The 19,589-nt window shown below is 39.2% G+C and overlaps 1 long non-coding RNA gene across 1 annotated transcript in view; it reads right to left on the minus strand.

Annotated features, from left to right (window-relative positions):
• Positions 1-17,942: 17,942 nt before the first annotated feature.
• LOC104668236 overlaps positions 17,943-19,589 on the minus strand; it is a 28,370-nt gene continuing 26,723 nt past the window's right edge. The window contains exon 4 of the long non-coding RNA XR_748794.2: positions 17,943-18,834. This is a non-coding gene — a long non-coding RNA (uncharacterized LOC104668236). The remainder of the gene's footprint in view (positions 18,835-19,589) is intronic.

The raw sequence follows: 19,589 nt of genomic DNA on the forward strand, positions 1-19,589 counted from the left end.
CAAAGTAGTACCATAAAGCCAAGACATTACAGCAGATCCTTGAATAAAGTCGTTTGCTCGATGTTGTTTATTTGTAACATTGATGAGAAAACATCAACTAATTTCCAGCTGGAGCCAACGTCTCTGTGGAGTTTGTAGTTTCTCCCCACGTCTGCATGGGTTTTCTCTTTGTACTGTGGCCTGGTCCCTCATCCCAAAGCTGTACACACTAGGTGAATTGGTGTTCCCATTCAGTCCTAGTATGATTGAGTGTGGATGGGTATGATTAAGATGGATTAGGCCGGGCGCGGTGGCTCTCGCCTGTAGTTCCAGCACTTTGGGAGGCTGAGGCGGGCGGATCACAAGGTCAGGAGATTGAGACCATCCTGGCTAACACGGTGCAACCCCGTCTCTGCTAAAAATACAAACAATTAGCGGGGCGTGGTGGCGGGCACCTGTAGTCCCAGCTACTCGGGAGACTGAGACAGGAGAATGGCATGAACCCGGGAGGCGGAGCTTGCAGTGAGCCGAGATAGCACCACTGCACTCCAGCCTGGGCGATGCGCAAGACTCCATCTCAAAAAAACAAAAACAAAAACACAGATGGATTGGCATCCTGGCCAGGGGTGGTTCCTGCCTTGCATCCTAAGCTCCTGCAGCAGGCTCCAGCCACTCATGACAGTAAACAGTAAACTAGAATATTGGAGTAAGTAGTGATTTTACTTCTTTCATTACTCTTTCTGAAACGTATGTATAGCTCTTATTTATTTATTTATTTATTTATTTATTTATTTATTTATTTTGAGACAGAGTCTCGCTCTCTCGCTCTGTCGCCCAGGCTGGAGTGCAGTGGCACGATCTCGGCTCATTGTAAGCTCCTCCTCCCAGGTTCACGCCATTCTCCTGCCTCAGCCTCCCGAGTAACTGGGACTAGAGGCACCCGCCACCACACTCTGCTAATTTTTTGTATTTTTAGTAGAGACGGGGTTTCACCGTGTTAGCCAGGATGGTCTCGATCTCCTGACCTCGTGATCCACCCGCCTCGGCCTCCCAAAGTGCTGGAACTACGGGAGTGAGCCACCGCGTCCAGCCTTAGATGTTTAATATTAGCAGTGTTTTCATCTTTATTTGGAAATTTGGTGATGCTTTTGTGACCAGAAATATACCATAGGAACTTCGCTCATGCTTCCATCAGCCCATGGGAAAATTGGTTTCAGCATACATCGTTTCACTTAGTCACAGTTTCCAAGAGCCTATCCATGATTTTAAATGAGGACCTGGAGGACCTACCTTACTTTTCAACGATAACCTGGCTGTAAGGGCTGAAATGCAAGAGCGGACAGATATCCTCAAAGAAAAACCAAACCAAAAAAAAAAAAAAAAAAACCGAAATCAGTTATTCTAAAAAAAAAAAAAAAAAAAAAAAAAAAAAAGCCTGGACACCTATCTGAGACAGAGATAAAATCATCAGGGATTTATCAAGGATGTTATTTAAATAAAAACATTTTGTACTAAATAAATTATCATGGGAGAAAATCTTTTCCCGTATCTGTCAGAATCTGACTCCCACTATGCAAAATGCCAATCTAAAGTTTTTCCATTTGATTTAATTTCTTGGTAACCGACCTTCCCGCCAAATATTCATCTCAAATAAAAGATGGTTATTTTCCACATTAATAAGACATTTTGCAATAAATAAATATCCAATACTGGAAAGAAAATAATACAATAAATGCATTGTTTTTGTTTTTTATTTTCTTCTGGTTGTCTAATTACCTTAGTTGAGGTCCCTATTCTTGAAGACAATGGCAAAAACCGCAATTACTTTTACACCAACCTAATAATAGCTATCATTTTCAGTGTCCCTTCCAGGCCCTAGGTTAGATGATTTAGTGGATCATCTCCAGCCTTGTGGTTCTAAGGGATAGACACCATTATCCTCATTTCACAAATCCTGAGTGCAAGAGAGGTTCATATCTCACTCAGGGTCACACAGCTTTAAAGAAAAAAAAAAAAAAAAAAAAAAAAAAAGGCAGTTCTGGAACCTAGATCTGCAAGACTGCAAGCCCATTTTCTTTTCCTAACCAGGCTCTCTCCTAAGTGTTTTTAATTCATAAATAGGGTTGTTGACTCAGGTTCCCTGGTGTAAGATTCAAAACTCATAAATTTAAACCTAGTTGGGAATTGCAAACACACTTTCATTTATTGCTGCTATAATCAAAGAGGAGGCTTTTACTTAAATATTAAGGTTTGGGGATAGTAGCATAAATAGAAACAATTAATGAATATTCTAATTGTCCTTCTGTCCCCACTTGCATTAACCTGCACTGAATTTTTAGTTGAGCCATGTTCCCCCAAGTGCTATCATTACACTTTACATATCTTGCTTCTAATTTCAATAATAAGCTAATTTCCAACAATAACTACCCATGGTTAAATGTCACCCCTAAAGAGCATCTAACGTTCAGTTTAAGAAAAACACAATGTCACCCTGGGACTGCTTGTACTGTACTTTCCACAACTGAGATTTACCAGATTGTACTGATACACTAATTGTTTCCATCTCAAGAGGTATTTTTTAAGTATATATGTCTAAGAAGCATATTTAAATATGATATAATTTCAATGGTTAAAGAGTCTATGAACTTCTCTGTGTCTGGATTTTCTTCTCTGGGTCAAAATGAGGGTTTTGTGTCTGTTTTGTTTTGTTTTTCATATAAAGTCAACTTCCTAAGTTTGGAAAATACTACTTTTGCTACTTGAGATTTTAACTTAACATTTAATTTATTTAAGATATACATTCAAAACCCTGGTTTTCTTTAGTCTTTGAATTTAATTTAAAATTCTTACAATTCTATATCTAAATATAGCAAATTTCAGCCATCACTTTCAATACGGTATTTGATTAATGTTTGATCAACTCAAGTTGAACAGGTAAAACTTATACAAATAGTTGGTAAATACCTAAACTCTATATAAATTTAATATATTCAGTCTCCTTTGTAGGCTCTTCAAATGTCTACCTTTTAGCCAAAATTGAAAGAATTGAGTTTCCACAGACTCAATTCTTATAAATTTAATTAGTGAAGTTTATAAACATAATACATTTTAAATTATCTTAAACAATAAACACACAAAGATTATTTCAATTTTCTTAAACCTAACATGAAGGTAATAATACTGTGGATTTCATTTACTTTATCTCCTCTAACCTCAATTTTAAACCTTCCTGGAGTTAAAATACTCTCAGTTTCATGTTCCCAGTGAATTGTACCAATTGCCCCAAAAGAACTGAAGCAAGTAAAAGAAACGTAATGACTAGACATTCTAGACCAGGAAAAGAAACTTGGGGGCTTTGTACACCTAGGAAAGTTCTCTCCACCCACTGATAGATACATGGATTCATTTTTTTGTTGTTGCAGTAATAGAGGATTGAAAGTCATTACTATTCAGGTGAAGTTGGTTTTACCGATGTCTTCTGAGGCTAGGTGCACTATTACCTAATTATTTCATCTACACTCATCTACACTGTTTGAGTATAATGTCTTTCAGTAATGTCTTTATTGTCTCTTTGAATCCTGCTTTGGTTTTTATTGCTTAAATTTTATTTTATCTGTCTTATCTGACAGGGCAAAACTCCTTTGGTCAGATGCTACATATCTCCCATACCTTCATCTGGTCCTTTAGTTATGATGCCAAAGTCATGCTAATGACAATCTGACTATTTCAGTACCTCACTCACAGGACTATTTTGAGACTCAAATAAGCTAACTGAATACTAATATTTAGCACAGTGCCTAGAACATAATAGGCATTAGACAAGCCACTATTATTTTGGGATGTTTTCACTTACATGAACTTTTATCCAGTTGTTGAATTTTAGTTACAACAACATGTAATTGTAGTTTTAAAAATTATATATTCTATAACATCCATTACCTGTCAAAGTCCCATTAAAGCAGTAGTTAAAAATATATTTAAAACATAATAAGCCTATAAGCACAGAAAAAAAAAGTAGAAGAGCTAGTAGTTCAGGAAACCAAGAAACGAAACGAAACAAAACAAAACAAACAAACAAACAAATAAAACCCTGAACCTAAGCAGGTGATGGGAAAAGCTGAGAAGCAACTTAATTTACACTGAAGACACTGGGCCTTTACCTGTAAAGGCTCAAGAATTGGCAGTGATAGTTGGTGTGACAATGGGGCAAAATAATAGAAGAATTAATTCAAAATTTTCTTTAAGAAGCACTGATATAGTTTGGTTCTGTGTCCCCATCCAAATCTCATGTCGAAATGTAATCCCCACCTATTGGAGAAGGAGCCTGGTGGGAGGTGATTGAATCATGGGGGCAGACTTCCCCTTGCTGTTCTCATGATACTCACTCATGAGTTCTTATGAGACCCGATTGTTTGAAAGTGTGTAGCATCTCCCCCTTTCATTCTCTCTCTCTCTCCTGCTGGCCATGTGAAGATTTGCTTGCTTGCCCTTCACCTTCTGCTATGATTTTAAGTTTCCTGAGGCATCCCCAGCCATGCCTCCTGTACAGCCTGCATAACTGTGAGTCTATTAAACTTCCTTTCTTCATAAATTACCCAGTCTCGGGTAGTTCTTTAGAGCAGTGTGAGAATGGACTAATACAGAAAATTGGCACCAGAGAAGTGGGGCATTGCTATAAAGATACCTGAAAATGTGGAAGTGACTTGGGAACTGGGCAATGGGCAGAGATTGAAACAGTTTGGAGGACTCAGAAAAAGACAGGAAGATGAGGGAAAGTTTGGAACTTCCTAAAGACTGATTAAATTGCTGTGACCAAAATGCTGGATAGTGATATGGACAAGGAAGTCCAGGTTGAGGTGGTCCCAGATGGAGATGAGAAACTTATTGGGAACTGGAGTAAAAAATCACTCGCTATACTTTAGCAAAGAGACTGGCAGCATTGTGCCCCTGCTCTAGGGATCTATTGAACTTTGAACTTGAGAAAGATGATTTAGGGTATCTGGCAAAAGAAATTTCTAAGCAGCAAAGTGTTCAAGGTGTGATCTGGCTGCTTCTAAAAGCCTATGCTCATCTGCATAAACAAAGAGATAATCTAAAACTGGAACTTACATTTAAAAGAGAAGCAGAACATAAAAAGTTTTTTTCTTTTTTTTTTGAGACAGTGTCTCCCTCTGTTGCCCAGGCTGGAGCTCATTGGTGCAATCTCGGCTCACTGCAACCTCCGCCTTCCAGGTTTAAGCGATTCGCTTGCCTCAGCCTCCCTAATAGCCAGGATTACAGGCACGTGCCACCATGCCCGGCTAATTTTTGTATTTTTAGTAGAGACAGGGTTTCACCATGTTGGCCAGGCTGGTCTTAAACTCCTGACCTCAGGTAATCCACTCACCTCGGCCTCCCAAAGTGCTGGGATTATAGGCATGAGCCACTGCACCCGGCGTCTGGAAACAATTTAAAATGTATTAAATTTAAAATAATTTTAAAATAACTTATTTCAATGAAAAAAAAAATAAAGAGGTTGGTGGGGCTAGGATGTAGAGAAAAGAAAAAATGAGAGATATGTACCGGCCTCCCAAAGATTATCCCAAAGATTTCCCACGAGGTACAAGCAACCTGCTAGGTTTTGATCTCCTGGTGGGGATCAGGACAAGTTCACAAGAACATAGCCCACCTAAAGGCACTAGTAGCCACTTACCACCTATGGCAGCACAGAAAATCTAATGGCTGGTGCAGTTCTTTACCTGACATATTTCATTAATGAGATTTGCTCTCCTGTTCACAGATTGTTTAATGTCCTTCTCCCAGTTAACTGAAAAGTCCATGAGGGCAGGAACAATGTCTCTCAGATTAGCCATTGTAGGTGAGCTATTATAGGTTCTCTCTGTGTCTGTGTGTCTGTGCTGAATCGAAATTCATTTGAGAGTGTATAATCTTGTAGTGCATTCTTTTATATTTTTTAACTTTTATTTTAGGTTCAAGGATACATACGCAGGTATGCTACGTAGGTAAATTGCATGTCATGGGGGTTTGATGTACAGATTATTTTATCACCCAGGTAATAAGCATAGTACACAAAAGATAGTTTTTCAGTCCTCTCCCTCCTCCCATTCTCCACCCTCAAGTGTGCCCTGATGACTGTGGTTCCCTTCTTTGTGTCTACGTGTTTATGTGTTTTCAATGTTTAACTCCCACTTACAAGTGACAACATGCAGCATTTGGTTCTCTGTCCCTGCATTAGTTTGCTTAGGATAATGGCCTCCACCTTTATCCATGTTGTTGCAAAGGACATGATCTCATTCTTTGTGATGGCTGCATAGTATTTCATAGTGTATGTGTACCACATTTTCTTTATCCAGTCTACCACTGATGGGCATTTAGGCTGATTCCGTATCTTTGGTATTGTGAGTAATCCTGTGATGAACATACACGTGCATGTGTCTTTATGGTAGAATGATTTATATTTCTTTGAGTATAGAAATGTCTGCATAATGCATGCAATATGGTTGCATGCTTTTAAATAGTAGGTGCATGGTTTTAAATACATATTTTAATATACTATTCTTTAGTAATTATCATTCTTATACAGATTCTTGATCTTTTCTGTACTTTCTCTTCACAGTCTCAAAGACAAACGCCCCCAACTTCTTATCCCACCCACTCTAGACTTGTACACAGCTATCTTCAGCTTCACTCAGAACTCAAAGCTCTTAATTTCCTTCATGGCTCTAGACCATCTCCTCCAACTCAAGTTCTTTTGAGTTCAACAACCTAAGAATGGAACTCTAGATTTGAGAAGGAGCCTTAGCTCCCACTCCCAGTCTTTTTTCTCTTCCTCCTACTTTCATGGATCTTCTAATTATGTGGTCTCAGGAGGCAGCATGGATGGCTGTGGCTTTCAGGCTTCAGGCCTCCCTCAGGCTGAATGTGCATCTCCGTGGCTTCTCCCAGTTGGAGAGATCATTCATTTTTCTCTCTTTACAGAGTGAATAGTCTTCCTCTAAGTGGGTATTTTCAGCTGTTAGTTGCCCCTTGAAGCTTATGTGCGATAATACTCTCCCATCATTTGTGGGTGCCCCAGGTTTCTGCAGACTTCATAATGGTTTACTGATCGGCATTGCCTTCTTCCAATTAGATTCCTATCTTATATTAGGGCATAGATTTTTAAAATAACATTTAAGCAGAGCGTGTTACTGACTCTTAGCCAGTCAGGGTGCACTAAGGCACCCAAGGCCTCAATCTGCTGCAAACCAGGGCACTCTTCATTTTTCATTGGCTGATTGGAGAGGCAGCCCAGGTAGAATCAATAATATGCTGTAAGCCTGAAAAGTCCTGATAGCTAATAAAGTATTTCTTTTAAAGCTGGTTTTATTTTAGGGAAATTCAATGCTTTAAAATTCTAACTTATGGAAAAGATAATTTAGAGAGCGGGTATCTCCAACAAGCTTTTCTGGGACTATTGAACTATTCTAATCAATCACACTGATTTCCATCAGATCTTTCTCTTCTTGAGAAATTTCTGTCTGAACTGCAGCATAGCACTAAGCACTTGTAAATATTTGGTAAATGTAAAATGAAGAAATAAATCACATGAATATATGAATGAATAAGTACATAAATGAAGCAATGGCTAAGAAAATGAATCACATATTGGGTGTATCTGCCTATCATAACTTTTGATTTCTGTGTTTAAAGACAAATCATTTCAGGTTCAGAGGGTACTTGTTGGACTACACTAGAGGAGATTACTAAACAAGCAAGTGATAACTGGGCATCTATTCCCTGCCCGGCAGTGTGCACTGCATTTTTATAGACATTGGCTTCTTTGTGAAACTTTCACTGGTAGTTTCCTCTAAAGAATAGGTCTAGGCCGGGCATGGTGGCTCATGCCTGTAATCCGCGCACTTTGGGAGGCCAAGACAGGTAGATCACCTGAGGTCAGGAGTTCAAGACCAGCCTGGCCAATATGGCAAAACCTCCGTCTCTCCTAAAAATACAAAAATTAGCTGTGTGTGGTGGTGCCCACCTGTAGTCCCAGTTACTCGAGGAGGCTGAGGCAGGAGGATCACTTGAACCCAGGAGGCAGAGGTTGCAGTGAGCCGAGATCGCACCACTGCACTCCAGCCTGGGCCACAGAGTGAGACTTTATCTCAAACAAACGAACAACAACAACAACAACAAAAAGAATAGGCCTCTATCCTGAACATAAACAACACAAATAATAATACATTCTAAATATCAATTTTGAGCCATAGTTTATAAATCACATATTCTGGATGAGGCCAAGCCAGGTATGTGGCAGGCCCTGTACCAGGCACTGCACATGAGTCATGGGAAAAATCAACAATGCTCTGCCCTCAGGGAACTTAAATTCTAGCCAGAGACACAAACCCAAAGAAAGGAAATACAATAATAGCAGATTGTGATGAATGCTGGGAAAGAGGTAAACATAGTACTGGAATCCAGGATAATAAGAGACTACTTGAGATTGACTGGCATCTGAGGAGAAGACATTTAAGCTGAAAAGCTCCATTATTAGATGGGTCAGAGGGGACATCCTGTTTAGCCTTTCGAAGTTCTGCTTCAGTGTCACTTGCTGTACTTAACGTTATAGGTCTTCCACCCACAATGGTCCCCCTGGACAATAATTAAGACTCTGCCAAGAGGGTGTTGCCTTTCCAAAAGAGATCCACTCTGCATGACAGCATTTCTGCCCCTTTCCCTTGAGAAGCAGTTTATGAGTTTTACATGTACTCCCTTGGAGGGATGATTCTGTCCCCATTAATGAGCAGCTTTGCTTGGTAGTTATTGAGTAACTGCCATCTATTGACTTTATATAAAATGTTAATTATAAGTTAATTGGGGGGCAACCTTTTAATTTATGAAAATACAAAGAAGAACGCACGGACCATGGACTATGTCTGCTAAGAACAGCCATATATTTATTCATAATATAAGCACTATGGCAAGCCAAAGGAAGTAAGGAAGTAGACCTAAGGGGTATTGGGTCCCCCAATTAAAACATGCTATTCCTTCCCTTTCCTTGATTTTTCTTTTGGCCTGAGATTGAATGAACTGAATGTGCATACTCAGAAAGATGCTTGAACTATGCCCACCTATGTAACATGTATTAACAAAGAGATAACTGATACTAAAAGTGAAGGTAAGTCACATAAATCTAAAGCCAATGTAGAATTTTTCTGGTTAAAGTTTTTAACACAAACCACAAAACTAAAAATATCTATAAAATCTTCTTTTACTAAATATTTAGGCAAAGGATATAAACATATGCCCATATATAGATATTTATGCAAAGAACCGTAAAAATATATGTCTGCGTGTACATAGGAACTATTTATTGATACACCATTTGTGTTAGAACAGTAGCTTGCCCTTGGGGCTAACAGCCAAAAACTATTAATTCTTGCCATGGGAAAAACAATTTTAAAACTCATTAATTATGCCAAAAATTTACATTTTTATTTTTATTCCAAGCCTTGATTACAGTCTATTAATAAATGAAAATGTGCTTGCATTTTTAAGTACTTCTGAATTTCTCAAGTTTTGTTTTCAAAGACAGCAAAACTTCATCAACATTTTAATTTACTCGGGGAATAGTCAAGGAAAAGGCTTTATTAAATGAAGAAACTGTCTTTGAAGAAATAGTTGGAGTTCAATAATATATTAAATGCCTGCTGAGGACTTTTTCTCTTTCTCTTTTTAATTTATGTTTTTATCAAAATAAAATGGAGGTTTTTTTAAAAACAATCAAAAACCACTATAAAGCTTATAAAGCAAAAAGCAGTTTATTATGCCACTACTCCCTACTCCTGAATCATTTAATGTCTTAATTTTTTTCTTTTTGAATTTCTAACTGTATTTCTAAGAAGTATACTTATAGTGTTTTAATTTTTTTCATTTATATATTAATTCTCGAATTGCAAATAAAGACAGATTTACTTCTTTCTTTACAATCTTTACACCTTTAATCTCTTATTTGTGGCTTATTTCAACTGGTTAGGACTTCCTGTATGAAGTTGAAAGGACTTTGCCTTATTCTTGATCTTAGAAGTAAAGCATTCATTCTTCCATTATAAAGCATAATGTTAATTGTAGGGCTTTGTAGATTCCCTTGAATGTGTTGAGGAAGTCCACCTCCTTTCCTAGTTTTCTGAGTTGTGTCAGTGTTATTTTTTTTGTTTATTTTACCTTTCTTATAATTTTTAAATTAAAAACACATCTTTTTTGTCCACTATGTATAAAGAATTACATATATTATAATTTTTAACTCTTAGTAACCTTAAATTCTAGTGAAAACCTAAAAGCGAAATCTTGAATTGTCTGTCACACTCTGTTGCCAGGCTGGAGTGCAGTACCGTGATCTCAACTCACTGAAACCTCCGCCTCTGAGGTTCAAGAGATTCTCCTGCCTCAGCCTCCCCAGTAGCTGGGACTATAGGCACGCGCCACCACGCCCAGCTAATTTTTTTTTTTTTTTTTTTGTATTTTTGGTAGAGACGGAGTTTCACCATGTTGGCCAAGGATGGTCTCGATCTCTTGACCTTGTGATCTGCCTGCCTCAGCCTCCCAAAGTGCTGGAATTACAGATGTGAGCCACTGTGCCTGGCCTGCTGTCATTTTTAGTATAAAAAATAAATGATCTTTTAAATAATATTTTCTTGTTTAATGAATGTGAAATTCTCTTTCATTTCTCTGAGAATATTTTAGAGTCTTCAAAAATTCCTTTTTACTCTGCTTTTTTTTTTTTTTTTTTTTTTGTCTTTTAACATTACCACTATTTATTCTGTTTTTCTGATTAAAATAGTTTGGTCTCCTTTCATGCAGGGGATTTCCTCTGATGTCTGGTTTATTCCTAGCAATTCATTTGTAATTGGAATAAGGCATAAAAACACCATGTAGGTGGAGCTCGCTGACTAGTAGACCTTACTGTAGGGCATCCCTACCCATTTCTTAGGGGGATGTAGACATGTCAGTATCTCTGTGTACTTTCTTTCTGTTGGCCCAGAAAAAGAATATCTCATCTGCTGTCTGGTATAAATATAGACCTGGCTACCCAAATCTGGGAACTGATTAAGGGATGTGGATAGTGGTAGTGTGTGCCTGTGGCCCTAGCTACTTGTGAGGCTGAGGTGGGAGGATCACTTGAGCCCAGGAGATTGGGGCTGATTGTCTCACAATTCAGTAGAGAGACATTTAGCTCACCTTTTGTTTTGCCTCTTTCCTCACTTCCCTACTCAACTGTCTCTGATAACCCCAAATCCAGAGTCTCTCTGGATCCATTGTTCAGGAAGATATATCTCCATTGCCTGCTAGGTTGGGGGAGGAGATGCTACCTAAGTATGCAGGTGAGTGAGGGAATCTGGAAGTCTAACTCGAAGTTTGTCATCTTCATATCCACCCCATCTCTTGTCTTGCCTTTCAAAGCTCACCAGTACCTCTAGTCCTTGGGCTCTCTTGGGTTCTAATGAGAATATCATCTTGGTTTTTATTGACATTCTTATTGACTGGTGATTAAACATAAGCTTTCTCTACTTTGCTAAGTTACCAATGGTCCATCCACTTTCAGTCGTCCAAAATGTTCTCCTATCCCTCATCTGCAATCATCTCCACAGGATTTCAGAAGGAAGCAAAGATAACACATCTATTCAATTCATCATGTTTAACAAAATTTTCTGATGTGATTTTTAAAAATGCTTTTAAAATATGCCTACAAAAACATTCACCTGTTTAAAAGGTACTATATTAGATGAGTCTTGACAAATGCATATGGTTATGTAACCATCACTACAGTCAAGATATAGAACACACGCATCACTCCCAAAATGTTCCTGCATGGACCTTTGTAGCTGATGCCCTGCCTCTACCCTGAATCCCTGGCAAGCACTGAACATTTCTCTCCCTAGTTTTGCCTTTTCTAGGATGTCATATAAATTGAATTATGGTCATATAGGCACTTGTGTCTGGCTTCTTTCACTTAACATAATAATTTTGATTTTCAACCATTTATTCCATGTATCAGTAGTTCACCACTCTTTACTGTTGAGTGAGATTCCATCGTATGGACAGACCACAGTTTGTTAATCCATTCATTAGAAGATGGATATTTGAGTTGTTTCCAGTCCTTGGCTATTATTAATAAAGTTGCTGTGAACATATGTTTAAAGGTGTTTATGTGAACACATGTCTTTACTTCTGTTAGGTAACTATCTAAGAATGGAATTGCTGGGTCATGAAGTAAGTGTATGTGTTAAAATGTATAAGAAATTTCCAATCTGTTTCAAAGTGGTTGTAAGATTTTTAATTCTTTTCAGCAATATATGAGTAATCCGGTTGTTCCACATTCTCACCAACAATTGTTATTATCATTTTAAAAACTATTAGCTAACATATGAGGTGTTACATTATATTGTGGTTTTAATTTGCATTTCCCTGATGACTAATATTGTTGAGTATCTTTCATATTCAATATATGGACGCCATGATTGAAAATTCAATACCACTCAAAATTGTTCTATAAATAAATAAATCACTTAGGTATTGCTACAGGTTGAATTATGCTTTGCCCCTCTCATCCCAAAAAGATATGCTGGAATCTTCAACCTCATACCTCAGCATATGGTCTTATTTAGAGATAGACTCTTTACTGGGGTAAAGTTAAAATATGGTTATTAGGGTAGGCTCTAATCCAACATGATGACACCATTATAAAACGGAGAAATTTGGACACAGAGACTGACGTGCACAGAAGGAAGGTAATGTGAGGAGATATGGGGAGAAGACAGCCATCTACAGGCTAAGGAGAGAGCCCTGGAACAGATTCTCCCTCACAGCTCTAGGAAGAAACCAACCCTGCTGACATCTTGATTTCAGATTTCTAGCATCTAGAACTGTGAGAAAGTAAATTTCTGTTGTTTAAGCTATTCGGTTTGTAGTATTTTGTTATAGAAGCCATCACAAACTAATACAGATGCAAATCTAATATATGTGCAGGACTTGTATGCTGAAAACTACAAAATATTGTAAGAAATTAAAGACCTAAATAAGTGGAGAGACATACCATGGCATAATACTCAACACAGCAAAGGGTTGATTGACTCCCAAACTGATACACAGGTTTAATGAAATTCCTATTAAAGTTCTAGCAAGATTTCTTTGTAGATATAGACAAGACTCCTCTAAAAAGTATACGGACAGGCAAATGAACTAGAATAGCTGAAACCATTTTGAAAGGGAAGAACAAAGTGAGAGGAATTGGTCTACCTGATTTTCAACTTATTATATAGCTACATTAATTGAGACTGTTTGATGCTGGTGGAAGAATAGACACAACGATCAATAGAACAGAAGAACGAACCCAAAAATAGACCCACACAAGTATGTCCAAGTGATTTTCAATGAAGTTACAAAAACAATTCAACGGAAGAAAAATAGCCTTTCCAGCAAATTGTGCTGGAGCAATTGGACATTCACAGGCAAAAACAAAAACAAAAACAAAAAAGAAGCTCAACCTAATTCTCAAACCTAATTTTTAAAAAATTAACTCAAAATGTAAAGAGACTTAAATGTAAAATATAAAACTAAAACATTTACAAGAAAACATAGTAAAAAATCCTGGGGATCTACGGCTAGACAAAATGTTCATGGAGTTGACACCAGAAGTGTGATCCTTAAAAGAAAATCTTGATGAATTGTACTTCATCATAATTAAAAATTTTTGCTCTGTGAAAGACTCTGTGAAGAGGATGAAAAAACAAGCTATAGACTGAGAGAAAAGATTTTCAAATCACATATTTGACAAAGAACTAGCATCTAGAATATAAAGAACTCTCAAAACTCAACCTTTAAAAAAACCAAACTGGTTGGGCATGGGGGCTCACGCCTGTAATCCCAACACTTTGGGAGACTGAGGCAGGCGGATCACCTGAGGTCAGGAGTTTGAGACCAGCCGGGCCAACGTGGTGAAAACCCATCTCTACTAAAAATGCAAAAAATTAGCCAGGCATGGTGGCACGTGCCTGTAATCCCAACTACTCAGGAGGCTAAGGCAGGAGAATTGCTTGAACCCTGGAGGTGAAGATTCCAGTGAGCCAAGATCGTGCCACTGCACTCCAGTCTGGGTGACAGAGTAAGACTCCATCTCAAAAAAAAAAAAAAAAAAAAAAAAAAAAAAAAAAAAAAAAAAAAAAAAAAAAAAAAACTCAATATGCATTTATCATAAGATACAGCAGATGCTCTTCTGGGCAAATTCTCATCTCAGAGAAATAAAATAAAAACTTACATTTTCAAAAATACCTGTGTATCAATGTCCATCTTGCAATTGCCCAAACTGGAAACAGCCCAGATATGCTTTAACAGGTGGATGGTTAAACAAACTGTAGCATGCCATACACTGGAATACTATTCAGCAATAAAAATTAAAAAGCTATTGATACATACAACAACTTTCAGAGGATTATGCTTCTAATAAAAAAAACAGGGCAATCCCAAAAGTTTGCATACTGTATAATTCCATTTATATAACATTCCTGCAAAGACAAAATTATAGATATGGAGAACAGTGGTTGCCAGAGATTAAGGAAGGGGTGGATGCCGGAGGGAAGAGGATGTGGAGGATTCTTGCAGCCAAGGAAATGGTCTGTATTTTGATGGTATCGATGTCAATATCCTGCTATGAAATAGTACAATAGTTTGGCAAGATCTACCAAGTTGGAGGAACTGGATGAAAGATAGAGGGTTCGTTCTGTATTATTTCTTACAAGTGCATGTGAATCTACAATTATCTCAAAATGTTTAATTTTGAGATGAAAGCTGAAAAAAAAAAAAAAAAAAGAAAAAAGAAAGCCAAACTAAACAAAAATAACATTTCTAGATAACTCAGAAATGTTAACAGTTTCTATAAATATTTTTAAAGAAAATCAGGCTAAATTCAGTTCATCTCCTCCTTCGGATTCTCCTGTTCTAGAACAGGTGCTAGAGCCTCAGCTATAAACTTAGATAGATTGTGACTGAGTCACCTTCTAGCGAGTTAGGATGTCCACAGCAGAGTGCTGGGAGCTGTACCCGCCCGGCACCACCCTTGTGCTTAGTATGCTACAGTCCAGGTGACAGGCAGGCTCAAGGTCTACAATTAGAGAAGCAGGTGGATCTCCTTTGTCCTCAGGTCTGTCACTTTCTCCTCTCCGGCTCCCTCAGAAAGCCTTGGGGGTTAAGACACACCTGTCTACCTGTTAGGAAAACTGACAGTTTGTTTCCCATTTGGCTCTCAATTTTCTGTGAGTTGCACTAGCTTTAAGGGGAAGAAGGGTGAATTCAAATCACCCTTACCTCTTGACTCCATTAGGAGATCCTGAGGTTGGAACAGCAGCATCTCTCAAGATGGGGTTGGGGTACTGGACTCCCACAAGGAGGCCGGAACAAAGGCACATGAGATTACTTATACCTGCATTCCTGACAGAGGCTGCTGGGACACCCAGAAATAATTAGAAAGCCATCAGGCTTTTCTTACCTAGTAAATGATACATTTGGGTGATATCCACGTCTTTTCCTCATGTTCTCCTTGGGAATAAAGGAACAAATGTGCTAGCTGATTGTCCAGAGTTTGTGGTAGGTGAGAGAGACAGAAACGAGGCTCAGAAGTGCACTGTGGATTATCTAAATCCTGGCTCAGCAGTGCAAAGACAACTCGAGGGACTTCATGGAGTTCCACTGGGCATTTCCTGTAAGGGGTTCTGGTTCCCCCTTCATTTTCACTGCACACACCTCTATCTGACATAGGGAGTTTGCTTCTGGGCCCCTGCTGCCTCCCACTTTCCCTCTAACAAGCCTGCTAAGGTCTCCAGTTCACTTGCCTGTCCTTGTGTCTGTGCTAGGTGGCTTGGATCCTCAGATTGCCATGCCCCTTAGCTTGTCTTGGCCTCTCTGCCATTGACTCGCAGTTGGAACCATCTCCATGAGACCTTTGGCTTGGCATACCACAACCCTCTGTGACCCATGAGCTGAGTCCTGGGATCCTGGGCCCAGAGTGCCAGGATAGGGCCTGAGCAGTAGCCACTTTTCTGGCAAGATGGCCTTTAAAAATTTTGGCTTTTCCCCCAGCAGGTCAGCATGTCCTTGTGATTCAGTTGAACTTTCCAGTTGCCTTAGTCTCAATGCAGCCTGCGGGGTGAGGAGGTGACTCTTGCCCTCTGTTAAGAGCGCTGCTGGTCATCTCCTCTGACCACAGCTAGCCTTCCTTCCTCCCTTCACTCTGAAGGCCCTGCTTCCTGAATTGTATGAGATCAGACACATTCACATCCCTCACTATTCCAGCTGCCTGCAAACTTTTTGATAACACTATCCCATCAGCAAAACAATTTTAATTATGTATCCCCAAGAAGTAAAGTGCTCTACTAACCTATACATTATAACAGTAAGAAAAATGAAAATTTAAAAAGGATGACACATTAGAAAGCAGAAATCCTAGTATGACCTTCTTTCACCTGAGCAGCTCACTGTGTACTGAGACCCTGGCTCCACCCTGCTAAAACCAGTGGTGAAGCAGACTAAGTCTTTTCAGAAGGGCATCAAGCATGTGCCACCTGGATTTTGGTGGATATTGACCATTACCCCAAGGAAAAACTTTTATGGTAAAAAGAGCCTGACTCCCACCTCAGAATGTGTGAGCCTCACTCTCTTCAGTTGTAAAATCACCATCTGAATTCTATGCTTTGAAGGACACTTTCAGGTCTAATATTTATTAGGTGTCTACATATCCATCAGTGAAGACTTAAAGGTGGTGGGCAAAGAAAAACAGTACCTGAGAAGAATTGTGAAATTTCACAGTCTGAATACAAACAACCTTTTTTTTTTTTTTGAGATGGAGTCTCACTCTTCTGCCCGGGCTGGAGTGCAGTGGCACGATCTTGGCTCACTGCAACCTCTGCCTCCTGGGTTCAAGTGATTCTCCTGCCTCAGCCTTCCGAGTAGCTGGGATCACAGGCACCCACCACCACACCTAACTAATTTTTGTAATTTTAGTAGAGATGGGGTTTCACCATGTTGGCCAGTCTGGTCTCAAGCTCCTGACCTCAGGTGATCCGCCCACCTCGGCCTCCCAAAGTGCTGAGATTACAGGCATGAGCCAAACAACTTTTTACCAAGGAGGAACTTAAGAAACAAAGAGGATGGTGAATTTACACAGGATTTTCCCAGCAGAGGCTGGGATCTGTGTGCGTGGTTGTACTGTTCCTTTCACAGACAGTAATGTTGATTTGGAAGAGGATGAGTGAATTTCACATATTTTCTGGGAACTCATTACACAAAAGCAAGGACCTCTTCTGCTATAATTTTAAAAATCTTTGCTACTTTGATTAGCACCTACAATATCTTGTTATCATATGAATTTCTTTTATTATCTGTGTGTTGAACATTTTTTCATATTTTTTGTCATGTGTCTTTCCTCCTTATGAATCATCTGTTTATGTCCTTTGCCCAATCATACATTGGAGTCTTACAATTTGGGGGGTCATTTTTGGTGATTGAGATTTTATATAATGAGGATATTAGGATGTGCATGTAAGTGTATGTGAGTGTGTGTGTGTGTGTTTGGTTAACCAATTGACTTGAGCTCTTACAAATTTTCAAGCTAAATAGCTATTCTATTTTGGTTCAGGGAAAAAGAAAATCAAACCAAGATAAGCTTTTAAATTCAACTTCCTTTCCAGAAGAAAGGGAAAGCAGGAATTGTAGAGCTGCTGAACAAGAGCAATTTTCATTCTCTCTTGGTTTGAATGAGCTTTTTTTTCCTCATGAAATGGGAACTTCTTTTCTGTGTATCTATACAGTTGTTATTATCGTTGTAATAATGAACTTCTATTGAGAAGCAACTGTGCACTAGAAGCTGAAGCACTTCAGATTGGGACAATAAGACCAATACAGTGGCTTGATTTATACAGGGGCCCTCAATTCTGTTTAGAAATACATTTCAATCATTTTAATGAAAAGGGCGACAGCAGCCATGGTGTGTTCAGAGACTCAACGTGATACCGCCTCCAAGCTCTATTGTCTTTTGCTGATTAAACTGGGCTGGTTGAGAATTACATTTCTGCACCCATGGTTCCGCCGTGGTGAACACCGGGAGTAAGCAAGCTCTTATTCAGGTCCCAAGCAAGCCACAGCCAGCATGTCAGAAAGCAAGATTCAAGTCAGGGTCCCCTTGGCTTCAACTGGCTCTATCGGATCAAACAACTCCAGCGGGGACAGAGGCAGCAGGAAAGAACTTCCTCAGTAAGGAAAATGAAGAGCAGGAGGAAGGAAAAAATAACCTGAAACTCAGATGGGCAAGATTAGGGGTGGGGAGTGAGAGCTAGAGATCATGTGTCAGCACCCAGAGTGGAGGAGAAAAAATTCTGATTTCAGTCCACGCCACCCCAGACTGCAGCATTGAGCACCCCAGGGCTGGCGTTCATCTCAACCCCCTCATTTTCTCTGTTGAGGAAACAACCCTGGAGAGGTCAGGTGACCTGCTTAGCATCATGCCACGTGTGTGGGAGAGAAGGGGCATGAACCCATGTCCCCCAATAACCTACGCTGCCTCTCCAGTATCACATTATTTTCCTTGCACTGTTTCCTTTTTGGGTTCTTGCTGTGGTTTGAAATGACAGTGTCAAGCTTCAGGGACAACAGGACCTGCTGAGTCCACGGAAGGGTCTCTGCTTATTGATTGAATGGTGGTGTCATCCTGTGCTTTTGAGCAAAGCTTTCAGAACCAGAGAGATCCAGGCTCACTTTCCAGCTCAGCTCCGTATCAGCTGGACAGTCGTGGGAAATTCACTTGTCATCTCTGGGTCTCAGTTTCCTTTTCTGTAAAATGGGGACAATGAGAATTGTATTGACCTCTGAGGGCTATTTCAAGGAGTAAACAAAAGAATGCACAGAAAGTCTCTGTTCAGAAAAGAAGATGAAAGCCCAAAGAAGATTAAGTAATCTTGTCCAAAGTAACTCGTTCTTTAAGATGTGGACAGAACTCAAAAATCAGTCCGTGGGTGCTGAGAAAGTCAGTGCTCATTTGTTCTCTTTTATTACCTCTTGGATACGATGGTTCATGTGTTAAGGGCCCAGTGAGTGTCATTCACTTAGAATTCAATATGTATGAATTATTTGAAAAAGCCGCAGTAGCCCCGAGTATATAAAAACTACCATAACCTAATGTCTATAGTAAAATATTACAAGGTCAGAGCTACAGTGAACCCTGTCAAGTCTGAAAAGACTTTAAATAAATCTTATTGACAAAAGACACTGTGGAAAGCTGGAAGAAGGTATTCGTAATGAAGACACAGACATCTAAGGACTGAAGTAATTGGAAACATGGCATCAGAAGATCTGCCCCTTTGTGCTGTGTGGTCTAGACACACTGCTTTACCTCTTTGTGCCCGTTTCCTTGTTTGTACAGTGAAGAGTGAGGTCTTGGAAATGGCTGAGATCTCACCAGATTTAAAGTCACCAAATCAAATCTAGAATTCAACCTAGAAAGATTACAGGCCCAAAAGTTTGTGAAATTATTGAGAAGGATCCCTTGACTCCAGGTTGAATTTAGAGAGAGAAATTTGCTAGCTGGC

The sequence above is a fragment of the Rhinopithecus roxellana genome, chromosome 9 (genome assembly GCF_007565055.1).
Source record: "Rhinopithecus roxellana isolate Shanxi Qingling chromosome 9, ASM756505v1, whole genome shotgun sequence".
Classification (NCBI taxonomy): domain Eukaryota; kingdom Metazoa; phylum Chordata; class Mammalia; order Primates; family Cercopithecidae; genus Rhinopithecus; species Rhinopithecus roxellana.